Source organism: Balaenoptera acutorostrata, chromosome 18 (genome assembly GCF_949987535.1).
Source record: "Balaenoptera acutorostrata chromosome 18, mBalAcu1.1, whole genome shotgun sequence".
NCBI lineage: Eukaryota > Metazoa > Chordata > Mammalia > Artiodactyla > Balaenopteridae > Balaenoptera > Balaenoptera acutorostrata.
Window position 1 is genome coordinate 61,229,987 of NC_080081.1, and position 23,039 is coordinate 61,253,025.

General features: G+C 43.2%; 1 long non-coding RNA gene across 1 annotated transcript in view; it reads right to left on the minus strand.

The window, feature by feature from the left end:
• LOC130705643 (uncharacterized) overlaps window positions 1-16,622 on the minus strand; it is a 138,470-nt gene extending 121,848 nt beyond the window's left edge. The window contains exon 1 of the long non-coding RNA XR_009005987.1: window positions 16,560-16,622. This is a non-coding gene — a long non-coding RNA (uncharacterized LOC130705643). The remainder of the gene's footprint in view (window positions 1-16,559) is intronic.
• Window positions 16,623-23,039: the final 6,417 nt, after the last annotated feature.

Sequence of the window (23,039 nt, forward strand, 5' to 3'; positions counted from 1 at the left end):
TTGGAGAAGCATCACGGAGATTACACCAGCCTTCTCATCTCCCTCTTCCATCCTCTATTGACAGAAGGTAGGAGGGACTCAGTTGGCAAAGGAGAGGGAGGTTGACAAAGTCCCAGCTCTGGCACGACAGAGCAGAACGTAAAGCCATGCATTTGGAGCTGGGAGACAATACTTTAATATCTAGCTCAGAGGAGTTGGGGCTTTAGCTGTAACTTTTTAAAAGATGAATCTGAAGCAAATATGGCATCTGTTAAATGTAGGTGATGGATACACAGATACCTATACTTTTGTGTATCTTTTTAAACAATGTAATTAATTTTTAAAATGAAATTAAAGCATATTGACCCAAAATTGACAATTAGCCAAGCGCCTGTGACAGAGGAGTAGTTGAAGGGAAGAGAAGAGAAGGGAAAGTGGAAGGGGATGGCAGAAGAGTGGCTGAAGAGATGTATCCTGGGTCTAGATAGGATGCCAAAGTGGACACAGGAAGGGGAAGGAAATTTTAAAAGAGGAACTGAGAGAATCGGTGGTTTTCTTGAGTAAAAAACATATTTTTTGTGAGTCTGAAGTAAGAAATTTGGAAAGACATGAAAGTATGTTTGGAGTGTGAATACTGACATGTAAAATATCAGAAATTGGGCAGTTTCAGGGTTAACAATTTTCCAGCCTTGGAAGTGCACTGAATCTGACACATCATCAACTGGAATGTGCACCTTTATTTTATGAGACAGTAAGAAAGAAAATGTGAAGATAATTCAATTACAACACAATTCATTCTTTTTTTCTTAATACTAAGGAAGCTCTTTATTTACATCAAACAAGCTCTAACACATGCCAGTAGAAAAAAAAAAAAGCAAGGTGCAGAAGAATACATATGGCATGCTGTCACGTGTAAAAAATGTATATGTTTATCTTTGCTTATAAATTTGCAGATACCTGTAATAGGATTTACAACAAATGGCTAAAGCAATGGTTGCCTCCAGGAAGAATAAGGCAACTAGAGAACCAGAGGCTGCACAATTCATTCTTATCACAACTTTTATTTTTATTTAAAAAAAAACCTTTCAGACTTATTCAGATACAGATTTCTTTCATATGTCACTCCTGTACATTCATTAAAATGGAAAATATACATAAAATACATTTTTAAGGTATTCCCAAACCTTTTCACATGGAGTCCCGCTCTTCCAAATCACTTTTTGACTCAAAGTCATTGGTTCCCATGCTTTTCTGAAATGATTCTCCTTTGTATCATCACAAGCAGCACTTGTCTCTAGGGCTTTCTTCCAAGCCCCTTATCACCCCATCTGCCAATTTTGATACTAGCACTTTCTTCATCTTACCAGAGATATCATCAGAAAGTTTCCAGAAAACAGCTAGGATTCCTATTCCTTCCTCAAAATGTCTTTAAAAGGTTTGTTGATGGAAATGTTGAAGGGCTGCAGACATCCAGTCGTGCCTCCCTCTCAAAAATAATAACCAAGAACCTAAACTTTCTGTGAGCTTCCTCTTTAATTATTTGAATACATATCCACAAATTACATTAATGATCAGCATTCTTAGTGATTTATGTGCAGCTCCAAGATGTCTGTTTCAGATTACTTTAAGCTAGTCTTCTATCAATTCAACTATCATCTATCCTTTTTTAAAAAAAAATCTTCTTTGATGAATATCTCATTCTTGGTTTTTTGTGCACTAAATTAAATATGTTAACAATTTTTGGCTACTGAAATTATGCATATTATTACAGTGATATGATGCTTTTTCCCACCGTGATTAAGTTCTTTATCTCCTTCATACCTTTAATAAATTTCTAAACATGCCAAAACTACTGAGGTTTCATCAACATTTCTCACTTGATTTAATTTATGTTTTCCCTCAGTTGAATTACATGTTGCCAGAAATTAATTTTTTTCTTTTCAAAGTTATCCAGAAGTTTCTGACCAATTGATGTTTCGTGGTTCAATACTTTAATCATAGTTTCTTCAACACACTGCCTCTTGTATCTTTAAATTTTCTTTTCATGTATTCTAAGAACTTTGGCAATTTCTCCATCTTCAGTCATATATTTAGGTGTGGGGTTGACAATCCTTGTGCAAATATTTCAGTAAAAAAGCATAACACAGCTTCATATACTTATAGGAATCTTCCTTCCTCGGGTCCTATAATCCCCTTGGCTCTTACTTTTCAAGAGAATATGGAATTGTACCATGCCTCCAGCTGCAAATGTCTGCTTCACTAATATCAAATGCACAAGCCATTGCGCTGTTTCATGTCTATTTAGGTTCATAATTTATCATTTAAATGCCAAATATCAGTGTACTCTTTATTAAGATATTTCAAGTAGCAATTAAACCAACAATGTACATAACTCAATTGCATTAACAATAATATGAATAGCTATGGCCCAGTTTGTTCATGCCATGACAGGCAATGACAAGGACATCACAATTCCTGCCTGGCCCATAGCAATTATAAAACACCATCAATTTTAAGATGCATCCCAATTTTTGCCACGTAAATGTACATCCGAGAGGTGATGAAGTATGGTAATAGGAGTTGAGAAGAAAAGGAATTTTGGACTCAGGGACAGTAAGTCTCTTCAAGGATAAGTAGTCTCAGATAATGGTGAATCTTGGGGTGGAGAAGCTGTTTATCCATTTACGTACCCCATCTCTCCATTTCCACTTGTCCTTTCCTCTAAACGTATAAGTAATTCAAATTCGAAATTCGTTTGAGTGATTCCTATGTTGCAAGCATTGTTCAGTGTCATATATGCAGGAATCCTCGCAGCACACATTTAATCTTCACAACAAACCAACGAGGTCAGTACCATTATTATCTGAGGAACAATTGATAAACTGAGGAACAGAGAGTTTAAGTAGCTTGCCTTAACCTACTTAGTAACCACTACTTAGTAAGTGGCAGAATCTGAATTTAAATCCAGGCAGTCAGAATCCAAAGGCTGTGCATTTGGCCATCACTCTTCTCTCTTCATACCCTCCCATTTTTCGCAGCAGAATCAGGAGGTCTGCTAGTAGAAATACCTCATGCCCCTCCAGAGACTTTATTATTGGAACCCAGCTTCATCCCTTCCTCTGTCGTGCGCCCGGCCTGGTGGTCTCACAAATACACCAGGAATGGCGAAAGCAATAAAAGCTAACATTATGATAGCACTTTACAGTTTCTGAACACTTATATACATCCTGTAACAACACCCGCAACAGGTCTATCAAGAAAAAATGACTTCCCAATCTTACAAATAAAGATATAGATATTGCATTAATTAAAGTTAAGACTAAGCAGCTATAATAGACAAAAAAAAAAAACAGAGTGGTTTAAAGAAGATAGATGTCTGTTCTTCTCACACTTTATAGTATGGAGCTTGGAGGTCCAAGCTGGAAGGGCAGCTATATATCATGAAGTCATCTTGGGATCCAGGTGATCCCACCTTTTGGTCTGTCATCCCCTCAGGGTGTTGTCTTCGACTGCACCATAGAAGCTGTGTCACCCCCGGTCCAGAATCCAGCCCGAAAGAAGGGGAAAGAGAAGGAGAGGGACTCCAGGGCAGGCAATTTCTTCCCTCGGCTCTTCTCCTTACGTCCCGTCGGCAAGAGCTGAGTCATGAGACCATACCTAGCTGTGAAGGAGGCTGAGAAACGTGGCCACCAGCTGGGCCGCCATGAGCCCAGAAGAAGGGGAGGAACCGATTTTGAAGGACAGCAGATGCTCAGAAAGGCTAAGTGACTCTCCTAAGGCAAAGTCTTAACTAATGGCTCAGAACTCAAACCCAGCCTTCCAACTCCAGACCCACAGTTAATTTCCCTGCACCAAAGCATCTTCACAACGAAAAGGTGGGAGACCCCTCAAGTCGCGTTCCAGCAGAGCAACTCAAACAACTAAATTTAAAGAGACTAAGGCCTATCCTTTTCAGATTAAGGAAACATGGGCAGCCCGGGAAATGCATTCGCTCTAAATGGGCAACAACAGGGAATTCCCTGGCGGTCCAGTAATCAGGACTTGGCACTTTCACTGCAGTGGGTTCAATCCCTGGTGGGGGACCTAAGATCCTGCAAACCACTCAGCGCGGCCAAAAGAAAAAAACAAAAAGACCCTTTAAAAATAAATGGGCAACAACAGCCCCTGAGGATCGCTTTCAGAGGTCCCAGCAGACGTGACAAGTGACACCGCAGCCTCCAATCACACGAGGGTTAATTACACGATCACTGACTTATTCAGATCCTTGTCTTTCTTACACAATTCGGAGTGCCAGCTTTTCAGTCATTCCCGGTTTTTCTGCACGTCTGTAGCTCTTGTAAACATCTGGCAGTTGATAGGGCTGAAAAGGAGCAGCTTAACTGCACAGCTGTTAGTCAGTGATGGGTGGCACCTGAGAGCTGTACTGTGACATTTTTTGGAGAAGGAGACATGGAGGGTGAAGTGAGACAGAGAAGACTCTGGAACCCTGGGCTAGCATTAAATGAGAAAAAAAAATCTTTTTGAGGCACACTAAGACCATGTAAATATTTAATGGTAGCTGACGCATGCGGCCAGTAAGGAGTGGGTAGAACTCCCTGGGATAAGTCCAATGAGAACTCCTCAGAGGGAAAAGCAAGATGAATGTGTCATCATTAATACGACCCAAAAAGAGAGGGACAAAAAGATATTGTAAATCATCAGACCTCACTGTCTTTCCCCACCACCATACAGAGAGCAGAGGGGAGTGATCTGACATCACCAGCAGTATCTTGCCCACGTCATGACTCGAGCAGTCAAAAATCCCTTGAGAGTCTGCTCTATCTCCTTCTCATCAGCCCTTCTGGAAAATCCCCTGTTGAGGTTTTCATTTTCATTTACGCTTAAATCTCCCTTGGATCACATCAGACACTCTGTCTCCCGCTCTTGGACTTTAATAGCCCTCAAAGTGTCAGATGGCCCTGGGCCGTCTCTGTGAAATCACTGCTTGGCCGAGCTCGCATCTCTGGTTCCTTCATCTTGGCTCCTCCCTGGGTCCTGCCCCTCCTGCATCACTGCAACTGCTCTGCCCTGAGCGCTTGCTCTTTCACTCTCTCTCGCTCTCTGTGACTCCAGTCCCCTGGTGCCCAGAACTGACTGCAAATGACCCCGGCCACCACAGCGTAACACTCACACGACCCTACTTTGACTCCAGGGCACCTGGGAAGTATAGTCTCCGGCTGGGCAGTTGCCCACTATGTAAAGGGGTGCACAGATGTGTGGTGCACAGCTAGGTGTCTCTGCCACAGCCAGCGAAACCAAGGAGCCCAGGGTTGGGGCTTATCTGAGGAGAATTAAAGATCTGAGGAGAAATGACAAATTTAAAATAAAGAAAAGGAATTTTTCATGGGAAGAAAGAAAAGAAAGAGAGGATTCGAAGAGGATAGAGAAGGGAAATGAGATGTTAGAGTACTACAATATTTTATGAGGATATTTCTTATCTCGTAACTTCCCTAATGGGCTTACCGGAAGCTCCTGGCTTTCTGGACTTCTATGGGCTCTATCTCTTTAGGACATGAAGAAGGATTATTCCTCCATGAGACCACCATGGAAGAAAAACTGACAACTGCATTTCTACTAACCCTTGCCAGCGTTTTTAAATGAATGCACACACAAATATGTTCCGACAGTTGCAAGGAAAGGATAAATAATGAAGTCGATCCAGAAAAAGATGTTGTCGGCTAATTGGGCTCTGCCCCCTCCCTTACGTTCCCTTGGGTGTCTGTTACAAATGAAGTTTGTAGTAAATGTAGTTTTCAAGGTAGCCCGACATCTTACCTAGGGATTTGGCAGCCCTGTATAACGAGCTGCCAGTGAATGGGGTGGCAGGCAATGAGGAACTGGGTGCCCTGAACCTTCCTCCCTCCTCTTGCACTTCATGTTCTTACTATGCAGAAGTGGGCCGTGAACATGAAGAGCACTTTATTCAAGTGTAGTGACAGACAGCTGACAAAGTGGACCTCCTGCCTGGGGGAAGACAGCCAATCACAAGGTCATGACAGGACACGGCTCACAAAGGGTACATCAGGGTCACAAACAATGACCAGATTGGCAGCCTCTGAAAAATTTCACTTCCGCACAGAATCAAGGAACTGGAACACCGGCCCCGGCAGAATAGAGAACATGGGCCAGAGAGGGGTAGGTGGTGTCACTTCGGGTGGAGATCAGTAGAGTCCCCAACTATGAAACGTAATGGTCTAAATCTTCCTCGGCACAGATTTAGGGGCTAATTTGGCTCTAACGAGAAGCTCTGTGACTTGTTAGAAATGGAAAATAAACAGCTGCTGGCGGTTTTCTATAAGTCAGCCTGGCTATGGGACACGTTCTCACCCACTAAGTTGCCACAAGGATTTCCAACTAGGTTACCATGGAGACAGCCCAGAAATCAAAGACATGACTTAAATTATTAAAACCTATTAATCCAAGAAGAAGAAACTCTAAAAATTTGAATAGTTTTCCATTGAGACTGGTGATACTTATTTCAGGGCAAAAGAGGAATTAAAATCTTCTCCCACGTTGCTCATGAGCTATGACCCCAGGTTTATCTCATTATTAATTTAAATCTAGAAGTTGTATTGCACAGTAACTTCTGTAGCTTCCTGCTGTCAATCTATCAGTGTGTGTGTGTGTGTGTGTATATATATATACATGATTTATAATGTATATTAGACTCACACATAAAAATGTGCTAACCACTCCCTCAAATAATATGTTCTATTCCAGTGCTATATCGGAAGATGGCATAAGGATAATTCATTGGCAGGAAAATCTGCCATTTCACGAATATTCAGTGCTGCTGGTGGCTTGTTCATTAAATATGCTTGTGCAAGCAGAACGCAAAGCTTTTGCTCAGGAGGCCACCTTGTTCAAGGGCTGTTCACCAGGAATCTAGAAAGCATTTGCATGGGGCCTGGGTAGTCTGTGTCACTAAAATGAGTTAAAGGACAATGTCCCCAGCCAAACACCCTTGCTTAGGCTGAGTAGAGAACATTCTATAGGTGTGACCTGGTGTCTTCCCAAGTCCCATCTACCTAAAAATATCCACCTCAGTGATCCAATAAACTCTGCCCTTCCTAACTCCTCAGCCTAAAACAATCACCTTAGAGACGTCCTTCTGCTTTAGGCATCAGATACCAAGCCAATGTCTCCAGAGGAATGGGGAAGAGAAGTCCAAACCCAAAGAAGCCACTTTGGTTGTTGACAGAGATGACACAGGACCACCAAACAGGTATCATGGACCAAAGCAAATCCTCCTAAGACTCATCAAGCAATAAAGGGCAAACAAGAGGCTCTCCTTTCGGAGAGGGAAGGCAGGAGAAGTGGCACAAAGTTTAAGGAATTCTTGTCTCCTGGGTCTCCTCTTTTAGAAACAGAAGGAGACCTTAAGTGCAGTGGAAATTGACTAAATGTACTAAAAATGAAGGGAATCCATTCCTCTAGCATCCAATTCCTCTTCCTGGCAGTCCCCTCCTCCTTTTCCTTTCCTTTCTCTCACATCCTCGACTTACTCTCATTTCTATCCACCAACTTCAACACATACTAACTCTGGAAAAGAAAAAAATCGTAAGTAGTAGAAAATTCCAATACCCATTCATCCTTTCCTCCTCACATAGAGAATCCCAATTTTGTTTTGGGAGGCAATATGACCAGTGAAAAATATTCACCTCCCCAGACTTTCTTCCAGCTTGGAATGCCTATGGAACTCAGTTCTGGCCAATGAGATAAGAGCAGGGTAGGGAAGGTCTTGTTTTCCTGATAAAAAGGATGAGAATCAGCTGGCATACACCTTCTACTCTCGCCCTTTCCTCCTTTCTGCTAGAATGGAAGCACAAAGCTGTATTTGGGCAAAAGGTTAGCAGAATCTTGCTATCATCTTACAATCAAGAGTAGGAAAATCATGCCCTAGGCATGGCAGTGGAGGCTAGACGGTGCCTTGGTCCTTGAAGGACCCAGCCTGGACTGCCTACCTTAAGACTGACTGTTGTATGAAAATAATAAAGCCCTTATTGATAAAGACATTACATCTGTTTTGTGCCTCTAAGGGTGATGTTGTTTGATACGCCATGGCTGTTACTGGACAGTGTGGGAATTTCCAAGAGCAGAGACAAATAGTCAAACATGAGGAAATATTGTGAGAATAACGATGTGAGAGATGCCCAAAGGGACATGTCTATGCCAATTCAGGAGCTGTGGCTAATGGTTTGGCAGGATCGTCAGGGACTTGGAAGGAACAAGATTAGACAACTGGAGACTAGGAGGTCTAGGAAAGAGGTATGTGGCAGACATTTTTGAATGGGCACAGAGTATAAAGATATCCATGTCCCAAGTGAATGATCTCAGGGGAGGATTTTAAAATTCAGGGGGTTTGGAGGGCCGGTCAGAGGGAGTAGTCGGCCTCCTTCCCCAGCCGCCCTGTCGTCACCCAACAGCCTCATGAATACAGTGGTCATGGTGGCAAGGATGGAGGTTTGCAGGTGGGCTCATCGACGTGGATTTCCGCTCACCAAGGCCAGCCTGGCTACGGCCGCTGCCAATCTGCTAATAGCCAGCAACTACGTGATGAACTTAGAAGCAGATCCTCCCACAGTCAGGCCTTGAGATGACCACAGCCCCAGCCAACAGCTTCACTGCAATCTCATGATAGACCTGGAGATGGAAGCACACAGCTAAGGCACTTCCTAGTTTCTGACTCACAGAAATGCTGATACAGTAAACGTGTATTATTTTAAGCTGCTAATCCTGGAGTCGCTCATTACTCAAAACTAGATAACACACACCTAGCATGAAAAAAAACCCAACTGGTGTTCATTGTAGCACTATTTACAATAGCCAGGACATGGAAGCAACCTAAATGTCCATCCACAGAGGAATGGATAAAGAAGATGTGGTACATATATACAATGGAATATGACTCAGCCATAAAAAGAAATGAAATTGAGTTATTTGTAGTGAGGTGGATGGACCTAGAGATTATCACACTAAATCAAGCAAGTCAGACAGAGAAAGACAATGATATCACTTATATGTGGAATCTAAAAAAAGGGTACAAATGAACTCATTTACAAAACAGAAATAGAGTGACAGATGTAGAAAAGAAGCTTATGGTAACCAGGGGGTGAGCGGGGGTAGGGATAACTTGGGAGATTGAGACTGACATATACATACTACTATATATAAAATAGATAACTAATCAGGACCTACTGTACAGCACAGAGAACTCTACTCAGTACCCTGTAAAGGCCTATATGGGAAAAGAATCTAAAAAAGAATAGATACATGTATATGTATAATTGATTCACTTTGCTGTACACCTGAAACTAACACAACATTGTAAATCAACTATACTCCTTTAAAATTAAAAAAAAAAAAAAAAAACCCAATTGGTGAGTTCCAGGTAACATAGGTGTGATAGCGGTCAGGATCTCCAAGAGATTCACTCCTTGCTTTCATTTTAATTTTCTATCTTGGAACTTTTTTAAAAACTTTTTACATTATATGACAAATAGAATGATGCCTTATGTCCATAGTTAAGTAGCTGGTTTTCAAAAATTACACATTCTTTTTTATCTATTTCCCCAGAAAATTACATCTGGACATTAACAATTTGGGAAAAGGAACAGTTCCCCTCTATTCCATGTCTCTTTCACCTGTCACCCAAAGCACTATAATGATGATAAGAACTTATAGAAATAAAAGAGAGAGGAAGATCAGAGCTATAGGAACAGCTGTGTGATGTCTCTGACCCAGTAATAGCCATGAGAAAAGAACATTTATGATGGATATTACAGTTAAAATTGAGAATTTATAAAGTTGTGACAAAATGGGGATGAAAAGGAACATCTTGGCTTGTCCTTGTTGCTCACCTTGATTGACGTGCCCTTATTCTGAAACAGAGCTCGGCCAGAGCTCTGAGTGACCAATGGACTCCGACCTGAAATCAAACCCGGCTTCCACAGCTTTTTTAATCAGGAATTCTTTTTATTCAAATAGAAACCACAATCCCTTTCAACAGATTTATTTCCAGGTATAAATCTAGTTTTCTTTAATTGCATTTTTGTTGCTGTTGTTCAGAGAAAGATTAATTCCGTGACCTTGCAATATCCTTTTCCTCTTTGATTTTCTAACAAAGAAAATAGGCTCCTGGAGAAATCATCACTGTGGACGAGTTTCTTTTATCAGAAAGCTATTCTCCTTTCTCTCCTATCTAGTGAGATACAGATCTTGTACCACATTAGCTCCAGAACTGGAGTCTTTATCTCAAGTCTTTAAGTTTTAATCTACTTCATTTTCCATCTTAGGTCTGCAATTATTCACTACAAATCACTTGCAAATAACCCTTGGTCACTTTATTCACTTTCAGATGTCAAGAGATCACGTTAATTATTTCCTCAATACTATCTTACAGGAATTTAATTGTAAGGTGATGCACATTCTTCCTGGTGGCAGTTGTCACATCTCTGCAAAGAATGCATTAAACTACCCACTGGCATGACTTTCAGATCTGGTGGCACCAAGTTGCAGGTGAGCTAAAAATCAATCTGCCAGGTAATGAGACAACCTCCTTTGCCCATTTTCCTAATTAGTATTTTCCATATTTAATAGAAATTCTGACCTCACCTTTCTGTCTTCCTCTAAGCAAATGATTAAAGAGAAAACACTGACCTTGGGTCTCCAAGACCTAGTTCTCTAAACTCTCCAAACTTCACTCAATGTCATCTGACTTTGCTCTCTTCAAGATTAGTTAGTAGCGGCCCTAGAGCTACAATACCAGCTGAGACAACCACAGCATTAACAGTTAAGATAGGAAAATAAGCTAACAACATTGCTTCAAACTTTGGAGCAGTGTCTGAGAAAAAAATCACAGGAGGCGGAAGGCACTCAAGAAATATAATTTCTTATCATTATATTTAGCCTATGCATATAAATGGATGGTGTACTAGTTTCTTGATTGTATAGTAACAAATTACTATAAATTTGGTGACTTCAAACCACAGAAATTCATTCCTTCACAGTTCTGGAGGGCAGAAGTCTGAAATCAAGGTGTCACTAGGGCTGCGCTATCTTGGAAGGTTGTAAAGGAGCATCCTTCCTTGCCTCTTCCTGCTTTTGGTGTGCCCCGTCACTCTAATATCTGCCTGTGGTCACGTCTATCTGTCTCAAATTTCCCTCTGTCTTTCTCTTTTAAAGACTCTTGTCATTGGATTTAGGGCCTATCTGGGTAATCATCACCTCATCTCAAGTTCCTTAACTTAATTACATCTGCAACGGCCCTTTTCCCAATTAAGGTAACATTCACAGGTTCCAGGAATTTGCCATGGATATCTCAGGGCGGGGCCGGGGGGGTGCATTTTTCAGCTGCCCACACATGAGCATATGGATAAAGTTGCAGACACACACACACCCACACACACACACACACACAGAGGAAACCTGTTTCTGGTGCTGGCTGAGGAATGGGATATTGGATCAGTAAAGTAGAACTACAGCAATTTAGCATTTGTTGATGTCTGTTTTGTGCTCATAATGTGTGTTTCTGTGAGAATACAAAACTTAAAAAACTTGGTCCACAAAATGCTAGAATAGAATAAAATACACTTAATGCTGGAACCCTGCTAACTCAGCAGAGAGAAAAGGAAGAGCAGAAAGATCATGTGGGCATGAGTCAGAAAGAACTGGGTTTAAATCCTAGCTATCCCAAACGCCAGTCCTATGACCATGGGTAAATTAATTTGTTCTTTATTATTTTTACTAGTAAATAAGGATAATAAATCTTGTGGTTATAACAGTAGTTTGTAGAGAGGCATGGAGAGGTAAACTAACCACTGAAGCAGAGCCTGTAGCTATGGTCCACAGGAGTAAGAGGATTTCACAAAGCATCAGCACCTATTTGTTAGCGCTCTTAGCTATATTATACATACTATTTTATTGCATCCTCATAACGATGCTAAGATACAGCTGTATTATCCACAATAGAGAGGTGACCAAGAGGCTCAGAGAAGGTGAGTAACTTGCCCAAAGTCTCACAACTACTAACTAACACAGCTTGAATCCAAATGCATATCTTTCTGACCACAAAGTCTATTGAAATGAGAATAATAAATGATAAGGATGTGTTATCTTTATCGAGGTAATCATTTCACAGTACACAGATATTTCAAATCATTACATTGTACCCCTTAAACTTACACAATGTCTTATGTCAATTATATCTCAATAAATCTGGGGGATAAATGAAACTGTAAATATGCCATCTTGGGCAATCAATGGGAGTTGCATGCCCAGGTTATGGGTAGAATGTAATTTTCATTTGGGTTGGGGAGGAGAGTAAGGAAAGGCACAAGGGCATTTAAATGATACATTTCAATCATTTTCACAAGAGACTCATTAAATGGCCAATTCTGGGGGCCCTGTTACTGAACAAAAGTCTGCGTACCCCCAACACATGGTGAAACCAAATAAACCGAGATGTTAGAGTTTGGAACAGAGAAAGGTTTATTGCAGGGCCATGCAAGGAGAACGGGTGGCTCGTGCTCAAAAACCCTGAACTCCCCGATGGTTTGGGGAGAAAAGCTTATATAGGCAGAATTTGGGGTGAGGGCTGCAGGGTGTGTGGCTTTCTTCTGATTGGTTGATGGTGAGGTAACAGTGCAGTGCTCCAGGAATCTTGTTCTCACCCTTAAGTTGCCAACCTCCACCTGTGTGGAGGCCTTAGTGCCTGCAGAACTCAAAGAGCTGTGTACAAGCACTCACTTCATGGAGAATGGGAAGCAGTGACAAGGCTGGAGAACCACAGATGGACCCAGGGAAAGCACAGATGGCTGAAGTTCATGTGTAATGCAAATATGTCCTCTCAGTCAATTGCTTCAATCCCTACCAAGCGTCTTCTCCAAGACCCTAAGTTCTTAACAGACTTTTTTTGAGTTTTATTTTTAATCTAATATTTGGGGATGATAACAAGCCTGAAATGAAAAGAAAGTAGGCAAAGTCATGAATGGGACAGGATAGTCTAATCCATAAACTGGACTAGATGCTGTGGCGTTAGCTATAAATACTGCTTTGTAATTGTGTGTCGGCATCGGGGTGATTTATACCGACAGTCTGTGAAGTGCGAGAGGGGAGATGTACTCTGCACCTGTTTTGCTTCCTCCTTTGATTTGGCTCTGTTAATAATAAAGCTTATAAAACTCAAGAAAATTACCAGTGGCACAGAATCACAGAAGGCACAAGTGCACTGGATAGGTGTAAATTTTAGGTAATTTGAGACTGCCTTGGAAGCAAGCCTTTGTTAGATCACAGCATTTCCTGGAATCGCAAGCGATTGAGACTTGCCATGATTGATTCTGGGAATCTTGGGGTCACTTCCTCCTACTATTGTTAGGGGGAAAAAAACCCACACAAGACATCAATATGGTCAAGCAGAACATCTACAGAGCAGCTTCACATGTTCATCTCTTCTTGGGAAATAACTTATTTTTAAATCACGGGAATAATTTGCTCTTTTGAGTGCTGACCCTACCTTTATATAAGCTGACCTGAGACAATAATTGGACAAAAAATTTCTTCAAGTACATGATGGAAGTTGACTCACCAATGTGAAGACAAACATTTAAGGAAACAGAACTCTTCTAAATACAGCTATTCTGTTATTCTGCCATGGTCCATGTACCCGCCTCAGCTCACCACCCTCACTGAGAACTCCAAACACGTCCCCTTCCCTGCTAATTTCACTCATTCGTTATATACTACCCTGCTTATTTCATTCATTTGTTATATACCTCCCTATTCATTTAATCCGTTTGTTATACATCTTGTTAATTTAATTCATTTGCTATACACCTCGCTGTTCATTTAATTCATTCATTATACACATCCCTGTTTGTTTTTTCCACTTGTATACACATCCTTGTTCATTTCATTCATCTGTTATACTCTCCCTGCTCATCACATTTGCTCGTACTACCCCTCTATCCAGTCCCACTAGGTAGCCATGCCAGGAGACGGCTGGATCCGTGGGAACGGTAAAAGCAACAGGAGAGAAGTGGCAGGTGCCCCCCCACTACTGCATAAGTGTGAACAAATGTGGAAAAACCTCAATCAAATCCAGGCTGGTGTCACTACCCAAGGGCCTGGCCTGAACTACAAAAGGGTGAAGGTGCCCCAGTCTGGACTGACACATGGGTCTGGCCTCCACGTGAGAAAAATCAGTAGCAGTTAAAACTTCCAGAGGACCAGAGAGAACTCAGTAAGTATGTGACGTCGCCTGGCTCACCGACTGGAACCAAGGACCACTGCCTGAGTCCCTTTCTCCAGAATGGTGGTCGGTGGTTGGGGGGAAGGAGGAGTTAACAGAAAGATGGGGCAGCAGGATCTGGGCAAGGTGGGAAGATCCTGTGAAATGGGAACAAAATAAAAAGCTGCAGCCCTCTGTTTTATTAGGACCTTTTACCCCTAGATATTCAATTTGACGTAGGAGATAACTAAGAGGTCCCTAATTTACTGCTAGGCTGGACTCCCATTGCTCCATGGCCAAGCCTCCAGATAACTGAGCTTAGTGTATTTTCAGTTGCCTCTTGAGGACAAGATCTGTGCCTTACTTATCCTCTTACACGTCTCAGGACCTCTCACTATGCATTGAAATTAGCCCACATGTCACAGGTGACATTTGAATAAATATCTGAATAATTATTTCAGACAGTGAGCTTTAACTTATGAGTTTTATCATTTATTTTTTCTTTTTCCCCCTCAAGGTCTCACATTTAATTTTTTATTTGAGTCAGATACTGATTTAGATTTTCAAGTACTTCCACTTGTGCCTTTCCTTACTCTCCTCCCCCACCCAAGAGGAGCCAGGATGGATACATGATCTGCAATTTCCATGACCCACAGATCCTATGAAAACCACATCCAGAATGTAGCCCTGTCCCAATCTACCAGAGTGCCCTGAAGGCTTGATCAATAGCTCTTTCCAGGGACAGTATCCAATGTCAGTCAAGGAGGATCAACATTCTCCCTCTCCCATGGGAAGGACGGCACACTGACTCAACAAAAATTTAAGATATTTTACCTTTTCTATTTCTTTCTTTGGCATTTTTCAGGCAAGTGGGTCTCTGGAGAGACTATTTTAGACAGACACTCCCAAAACATAATTATTCCTACAGAGTTTATCTAAAAGCTCTTATCTCATTTGCATTTACTTAAAGTTTCATCATATCAAGTTACTTTCCTTGCTGACAAATTTGCAACAGATATGAGATTTTATTTGATCTCTAAAAAACCTAGGTACAACAGAAGTAGCATACTTAACACTGATGACTCCAAAGACATGTCTATATTAATCAAAGCTAGCTTCAGTACCAGATATTGACTCAGTACTGAATATTTCCCAGATCACGTGAGCCTGAAATTCATTCTGGCCAACTTTCTAAATATTTAGATTTAATTTATAAGCTTACTTTTAAGTCAATTAAATAGAGCTTATTTACAAGTTAATTTTTACATAAAGACAGAACCAGAGATCTCAGTTTTTCTGCTTGAGTTTAAAAAGGCCTCCACCTTTTTTTCCTTCAGTCTCAGGAATGATCTAGATAAGTGTTCCTGAGAGTCCAGGTAGAACATTTACATCTCAAGGCGCAGGGGGAGAGAAATACCAGTTCCTCTCATTCATGGGAGCATAACTGAAGATCTCCCAGTTTTTCAAAAGATACCCTAGGGGGACGATAAGACGGAACAGAATTCTGGTCACCCATACTTAATTATTCACGGCCAAACAGCAAACCAATGCAATGCAGAAAGGTCTCTCAGGGTCGCAGTTCCCTAGCCCCAGAAAGGGAGACTCCCAACCAATGCCCCGAGAGTCCAGAAGGGGAGAACCCCAACTAATGCCCCCTCAGAGATGAGGCTGAACGAATGAACCAAGGCTAGTCCAAAAGGGAAAATCCCAACCAAAGCTCTGCCACAGGCAAAACCAATGCATTAGGGAAGGACACCCTGGTGTGGTCACACGTGAGTCCCATTAGCCACCAAAGACGTCTCAACCAGCCAATGCGAGTACTGATCTACACACACACACACAACAAACATGGCCCCACAAACAAAAGAATGACAAGGTGTAGCTCAAAAATTCCACTTCCACTCACACACGGAGGCTTCCAGAGCGCCCTGAACACAAAGCGGCTCACACTGAGCCCCAAACGGCTCACTCCGTTTGGGGCTCAGTGTGAAGTGAGAAGTGAACCCAGGTGGAGCAGGTAGAATTCTCCCATCCTGCAAGAGCCGGAGTGCCTCGCCCCAAAACAACACGCACAAAAACACAAACGACAGATAAGCTACGGGTCACATAGAGGAAAAAACTTAGAGGAGGTGTAGTTTAAAAATTCCACTTCTCCTCCCAGACGGAGACCTGCAAACAGACTGGCCCAGTTCTCAAAAGAGAAGGAACTCAGAATCGGCTCTCAGGGAGCCCAGAGCGGCTCACTTCCCACGAGGGAAAGAGCCCGGACGAAGTGGGTAGAATCCCCAGCCTGCGCTAAGCTGGAGCAACTTACCCCCAAGAACACCCAGTGTGAACAGCAGCTCGGACGTTTCTCGGCTCCAAACAGACTCATGCAGTGGGGCGGCCGGTGCTTCCTGGGAAGAGTCCCTCCCAGATCCCCGGAGCGAAATGAGCAGCTGCTGCGAATCAAGGAAGGGGCCGCCCTTGACCGGGGTCATCCTGCCACGGGCACGGGCTCCTAGGATGGCTCACCGTAATTGTTACCGAACAAAAGTGAGCCCAATGTGTTCATCTGTTAAATGGGAAAGAAAACTGTCCTGACTGGGTCACCAATTTCCTGGGAGGAACAAGAAAGATAAGACCCATTACCGAACACTTGCTGTATGTTAGGCACTGTTCTAAGCGTGTCCAAGTTCTCACAAGCCTAGGAAGAAGGCAGGCTCTTTTATTATTCCTTTTAGCCATGGAAACGAGGCACAAAAAGCTTCAGTAACCGATAGAGCCGGGGTGTGGATTAGGCAGTGTGTCTCCAGAGACAGGGGCGCTTCAGCCACTGTCCTGCATCGCCTTATGGAAATGGGAACACTGAAAAGACCTAGACATAAGCTCTGCCATGCAAGGCATTCAACAAAAGGAGAAGGGCAAAGAGGAAGTCCCAGAGGCAGGGGACCCTGCGGCAACCCCAGGGCAGGGGTGCTTTAAAAGGGCACGAACAGTGGGAGGATGGACCAGCAGCCCATCACCTGCAGGTCAGTCCCACATCTGTGATACCAGCAAGGCTCCAAATGGCCAGACCCCTGGGTGCCAAGCCTGTGGGTGACCCCCAGTGTGAGCTACCCCAGAGAGACCCAGGATGTCCTCTCTGGTGAGACAGAAAAAGGATCCTGTGACAGAGATACAGGGAAGAAAACAAGGGGAATAAGGATACACATATTACATATTTCAGGCAGCTGTATCTTGTTCCTAAATGACAAAAGTGGCACTCACTCATTCAAGCTGAAACGCCTTTAGACTCATAGCGGGGAGGTAGTGCTAGAAAACACAGAAACTGACATTTGCCCATGGTCCAGCTTGCTCCCTATTAAGCAAATAATTTCAGGAAAAGCCTGAGGCCTCTGGGTAGATAAAATGTTTCTGTTCCTGCTAATCTCGCTTTCAGGTTTTTTGCTATAGGAATGTGTGTGTGTGTGTGTGTGTGTGTGTGTGTGTGTGTGTGTGTGTATTTTGCCACAGAAAGGATCCTTGTCCTTCCAAACAATCAGAAATCGCACTTTGCCCGGAAATTTATGAAGAAACCCTTGCTCAGAATCTAGTCCTCAACCATGAGGGGTCACCACTATACACATAAAATACAAGCACCATTTGCTGAAGCCCGGCTAAGCCCTTTGCAGGCCTTATGGCGGAGAAGTCACAGAATGCTGCCGGCGGGTATGATTAACACCACACTTTACAGGAAATGAGCAGAGCCGTCCTTTAGCTGTGGCCGAGGCACTGAGCCTGCTGCTTTGCATGATTATCTCGCGTTGCATGCAATGGTACCAAAACCCTGAGACACCACTGTTCCTGTGTGACAGGCAGGCAGGCTGAGGCTCAAATGTGGAAAGTAGCCAGTCGTGGTGTGCAAAGCTCTGGAGACTGGTGGCCTGGTTGGACTGCACTGGCTAAATAGACATCTACGATCCTTAAATCTCTCTAAGCCTCGTTTTCCTCCTCTGCAACATGGGCTATTGACCACTCCTCTCAGACTCTCAGGAGCACACAGATCCCCTGGGATCTTAGTAAAATGCAGGCTCAGATTCAGGGTCCGGGGCGAGACGTGGGAGGCTGCGTTTCTCACAAGTTCCCAGCGATGCCCAGACTGATGGTCTGCAAACCACATTTGGAGGAGTCAAGCTTTACTGGGTTTTTGTTTTAAGACTTAAATGAGATAATGCACAGAAAGTTCTCAGCGCAGTCCCTGGCACATAGCAAGCATTCAGCAACTATTAGCCGATATTATTATTATTATTATTATTATTATTATTGTCAACTCTAAATTATTGGGCAGCTCCAAGTAAGTGGTTGGATACTCCGTAAGATCTTATTTATAACGTTCTGAAAATTTCTTGAAAGAACATGGTAATGGTCAGCATAGCTGGCATAACGAAAAAGCATTAGAGTTAAGGTCAAAAGATCTGGATCTGGATCCTGGTGTTACCCTTTGGACAAGTCTTGAAACCTCTGTAAGATCTTTTAGGATAATAATAACCATCCTACTTAGCTGATGGAGCTGTTGTTGAGAATCCAATGTAATAACATATGGGAAAGTTCTCGAAAGTAAGCACTCAAGTATTGTGTGTGCAAGGTAGTAGAGGGGAATGAGTCCTTCTTTGCAGGTGTAAACATTTTCCAGCCACTCTCTCTCGCTGACCCACCCCCTCCCCCCAGAGTTGTCAGAACAGCTGGCGTCATTTATGTCAAAGGGCACAAACAGTAATGAGGCCAACCTTTGATGTTTGGTGGGAGAAATGGGTCCAAGGCATTTTAAATGCTGCTTCTACTCCGTTTACCTAAGGTCATAGAAGAGGAGAAGGAGAGCCTTTAGGAGAGGAAATTGTAGAGCAGAGATAAAAGCCCAGGCAGCTGACTGTAAGCCCACATCATGCTGCTTCCTGGAAGTCATACTGATAGTTGGCTCGTGTTCAATGGTGACAAATACCGAAAGGGCCCCAGATCTCAGGTCTCGCTCCCAGAGGGCTAAGACCTGGAGAGCCAAATTCAGGTTAGGGCCTGGGAGAAGCAACCCAGAAGGACCTCTTCCTTATTTCCATTTAGGTCTTAGGCTCCTCAGGCAGTCTAGAGCCAACACTACATCTAGCAATGACATGTGACTTGGCAGCCTCAGGGCCACCCTGTGGTCCGTGTGGGACCCTCAGGAATCAGCAGTGACAGTCAGATGGATGGATTTTTCAAGGTTTCTGGGGTGGTTCCCAATGCTATTATGTGAAGCTCTTTCCATCAAACATGGCAGGCAACCTAGCAGAAAGATAGAAAGATGGTTTACAAGTAAACTAGTTGACAGTTTTCTGGAACAGAATGGGTCACCTGTAAAGGAATGGATATCTGAAATGAAATTATACGATATTTGGTACTGCAACAAAATGGCTATCAGCTGGAGCAAAGAAATCAATATTAGCATTGCAAATGCAAAACTGGGTTCAGATTCCAGGCTATATTGCTGGTTAATTATGGTAAAACTTAATGGTTAGCAGTGTGGCCTTAGTATGCAAGGCTTTAGAGGCAGGCAGCTTTCATGAGTCAGACCAGTAGAGTTCAAATCCTGACTCAATTACTTGCTAGCTGTGTGATCTTGGACAAGTTAATTAACCTTGCTGGGCCTTTGTTCCCTTATCGTTAAAAATGAGGCTGATAACAGAATCGACTGCATAAGGTTGTTGTTCGAATTAAATAAGTTAATGTGTGGAAGTGCTTAGAATAATAAGTAGACACAGTAAGTACCCCTAAACCAAGTTTTTTTTTTTTTTTTTTTTTTTTGGCTGCGTTGGGTCTTCATTGCTGCATGCAGGCTTTGTGGCGAGCAGGGCTACTCTTCATTGCGGTGCACGGGCTTCTCACTGCAGTGGCTTCTCTTGTTGCAGAGCACGGGCTCTAGGCATACGGGCTTCAGTAGTTGTGGCTCACAGGCTCAGTAGTTGTGGCGCACGGGCTTAGTTGCTCTGCGACATGTGGGATCTTCCTGGACCAGGGCTTGAACCCGTGTCCCCTGCATTGGCAGGCGGATTCTTAACCACTGTGCCACCAGGGAAGTCCCAATCCAAGCTATTATTATTGTACAACTTAACAAATCAACTGACCTCTCTGTATATGGAGGTATTCTGAAAAGTTCAAAGAGCTCGATAAATTGGGAAATGATACAATCTTTATTATTACAAAGGGAATTTTTATCTTGTGCCTCATTTCTAGTTTGGTAACCAGGAGACTCCGTGTACGTTGTCTCTGGAATGAATATTCTATGAATTCTCTGAATGTCTGACATCTCCTCCAGGATCTCGACCTTCCAGGAGCTTTCATTCTAACACATCCAGAGGTCATTGGGAGGAGGAATTAATTAATACAAATTGGAAAAGTATATGAACTCTAAGGTTAACCCACTGCTTGGAGCAGGAACAAATCTGTGACAAAACAAATCCCTCCCAAAGGTGTAACCCCTATTTTTAACAAATTCTCTTTATCCTCTGCTTAAGTCCAAATCCTTGACAGGCCCCAGATACTGGAGCAAGAGAACTACTGAGTGCAGGCTTTGGATGTGCACTAGCCCTTGAAGTCACCAATTTATGAGAGAGTGATCCTGAGTCAGCTGAGGGTCCCACGTCCACAATGTCCTGGATGTAGGAACGTGATCCTGCGGACCCACCGGAAGCATGTAGTGGTGATGGATTTCTACCACTTCTCCCACACTGGGGAGCCTCCCTAAGCGATCAAACAATACACGTCTAGAAAAATACCAAGAGGCAATCTGGGTGGCAGCCTCAGTTCCTCGACAAGGAGGAAGCCCAGTCTTTTATAGTCTAATATAATATAATCTAATCTCGGAAGTGACACACCATCCCTTCTGCCTGATGCTGTTGGTCACACAAACCAACCTTGGTACAATGTTGGGAGTGACAACACAAGGGTGTGAATACCAAGAGATAGGGACCTTTGGAGGCCACCTTGGAGACCCGATAGGGTTATGGAGCAGAATTAATAAGTTAATATGTCTGAATGTCTTAAAACAGTACCAGTACTCAGCATAAGCACTCAGTAAAATGTTGGCTATCATCACTGTGGTGGTCATATGGGTGTTGCTGCTGCAGTTGAGCGCAGAAAAGGCTCAGCTGGTGCTCATGAAACAGAAACACCCGCCCAATTGCCCAGAAATTCTGCCCCACCCCTGACCTCCTTAACAACTTGCTCTAACCAAACAGTCTACATATACGATATTTTTTTGCAACTTGCCCCTCAGTTTCTTTCTTTCCTTTTCAAAGGGGTGTTTACCAAGGATCAAAACTGGCACACAAACCTTAAAAAGAAGTCTCCTCCTTCCTCGACCAGCTGGGAAGTTCACAGGTGCAAATAGCAGAATATCCAGAATATGCCTGTAGGTGTTTTAATTCTCTCACATAACAAGAAGTCTAAATAAACGTGGTGCCAAGGTTGGTTTAGGGGCTTGGCTGTGTCTTCAAGGACTCAGGCTTCTCCACCTTTCCCTCCTGCCATTCTTGGTACATGAGTGACATGTCCCTTCATGACAGCAGGAGGACTACAGCAGATTTAATCACAAGCCAGTACAAAGGCAGAAAGTGAGCAAGGAGACGTGGATGGTGAGAGAAATTTCCTGAAATGTTTCTGTTTTGTTCAATTTTTTTTTAATCCAGGACAAAAGCGCGTCCCAGGAACTTCCCAGCTGATTTCCCTTTGCATCTCATTAGCCATAAGTTGGCCGCGTGCCCACCCCTAGCTGCAAGGGAGGCCAGGAAAGAACCTGATAGTTTCTGAGATGGTGGCCCTGGAAGAACCATCAAGGAAGATCAGGAGGGGAGTGGCTGTTGAGGAGGTAACCCAGGGACTCTGCCAAGTCCCCTCAAGCAGATTCTTTCATTGGAAAAACTTTGCTGTCATCCTTTACCTAGAACAGAAATATGCATGAACCAGGAAGGCTGTGAGCCAAGAGATTCATCTCAAATGGATTAAGTCTTGTTGACCTGGCATCATCCAGAAATAAAGCGTTGCACAGAACTGAATTTTGTAGAGAAGTTTTCTCCAAAAGGGCTGATGTTTAGTGTATTTTAACCTTTCCTGTGACAATCTTCGCTGAAATGCTTTATTTCTGTGTCTTATTTGGTAGTGTGTCGACATAATGTAACACTTACTGAATGGCCAGGATGCCATTATGGGCATCAACTGTTACCCTGTGCGTACACATTCAAATGCCCCAGGGGCTCTCTGTGCTCCACACCCAATGCCCCGTCTTGCTCAACCTGCTCCAGGTAGGATACACTGTGTCGCAAACTATCTGCAGCTCTTTGTGGAAATACCTATTCCCTTAAAATCAGCCCTGTGTTCTGCCGTCATTTCTATCTCCCTAGAATTTCTAATATTAGTTCCTGCTACTGTTTGTACTTTAATGATACCTTAGGATAGCAGGGAAGAAGACCAGGAGGAAGCCAGAGGAGTCTGGGACATCCCCGCAGGGACACGGCCAGAAGGAAACTGCCTCACAGACCGGCTCTGAAGCAAGGACCCCAGGTGACACGCTCAGCCAACCCTGGTTCTGGAGAAGGTTGGAGCGGCTTGGCAGCAGCTGGTTCATTACTCCAGAAAACTGAGATGGGGTGAAGATGGATCGTATCTTGACCAGAAAAGCAGACGTTTTGATTGAGGGAGGAGGAATGTGGTCTGGAACCGTGGAGCCCTGCAAAGGAGGAAGGCCTGCAGGGTCACCATTTCTGTGAGGTGTCTGGGTGCCGGAGGAGTACAGGGGTGGTGCCCG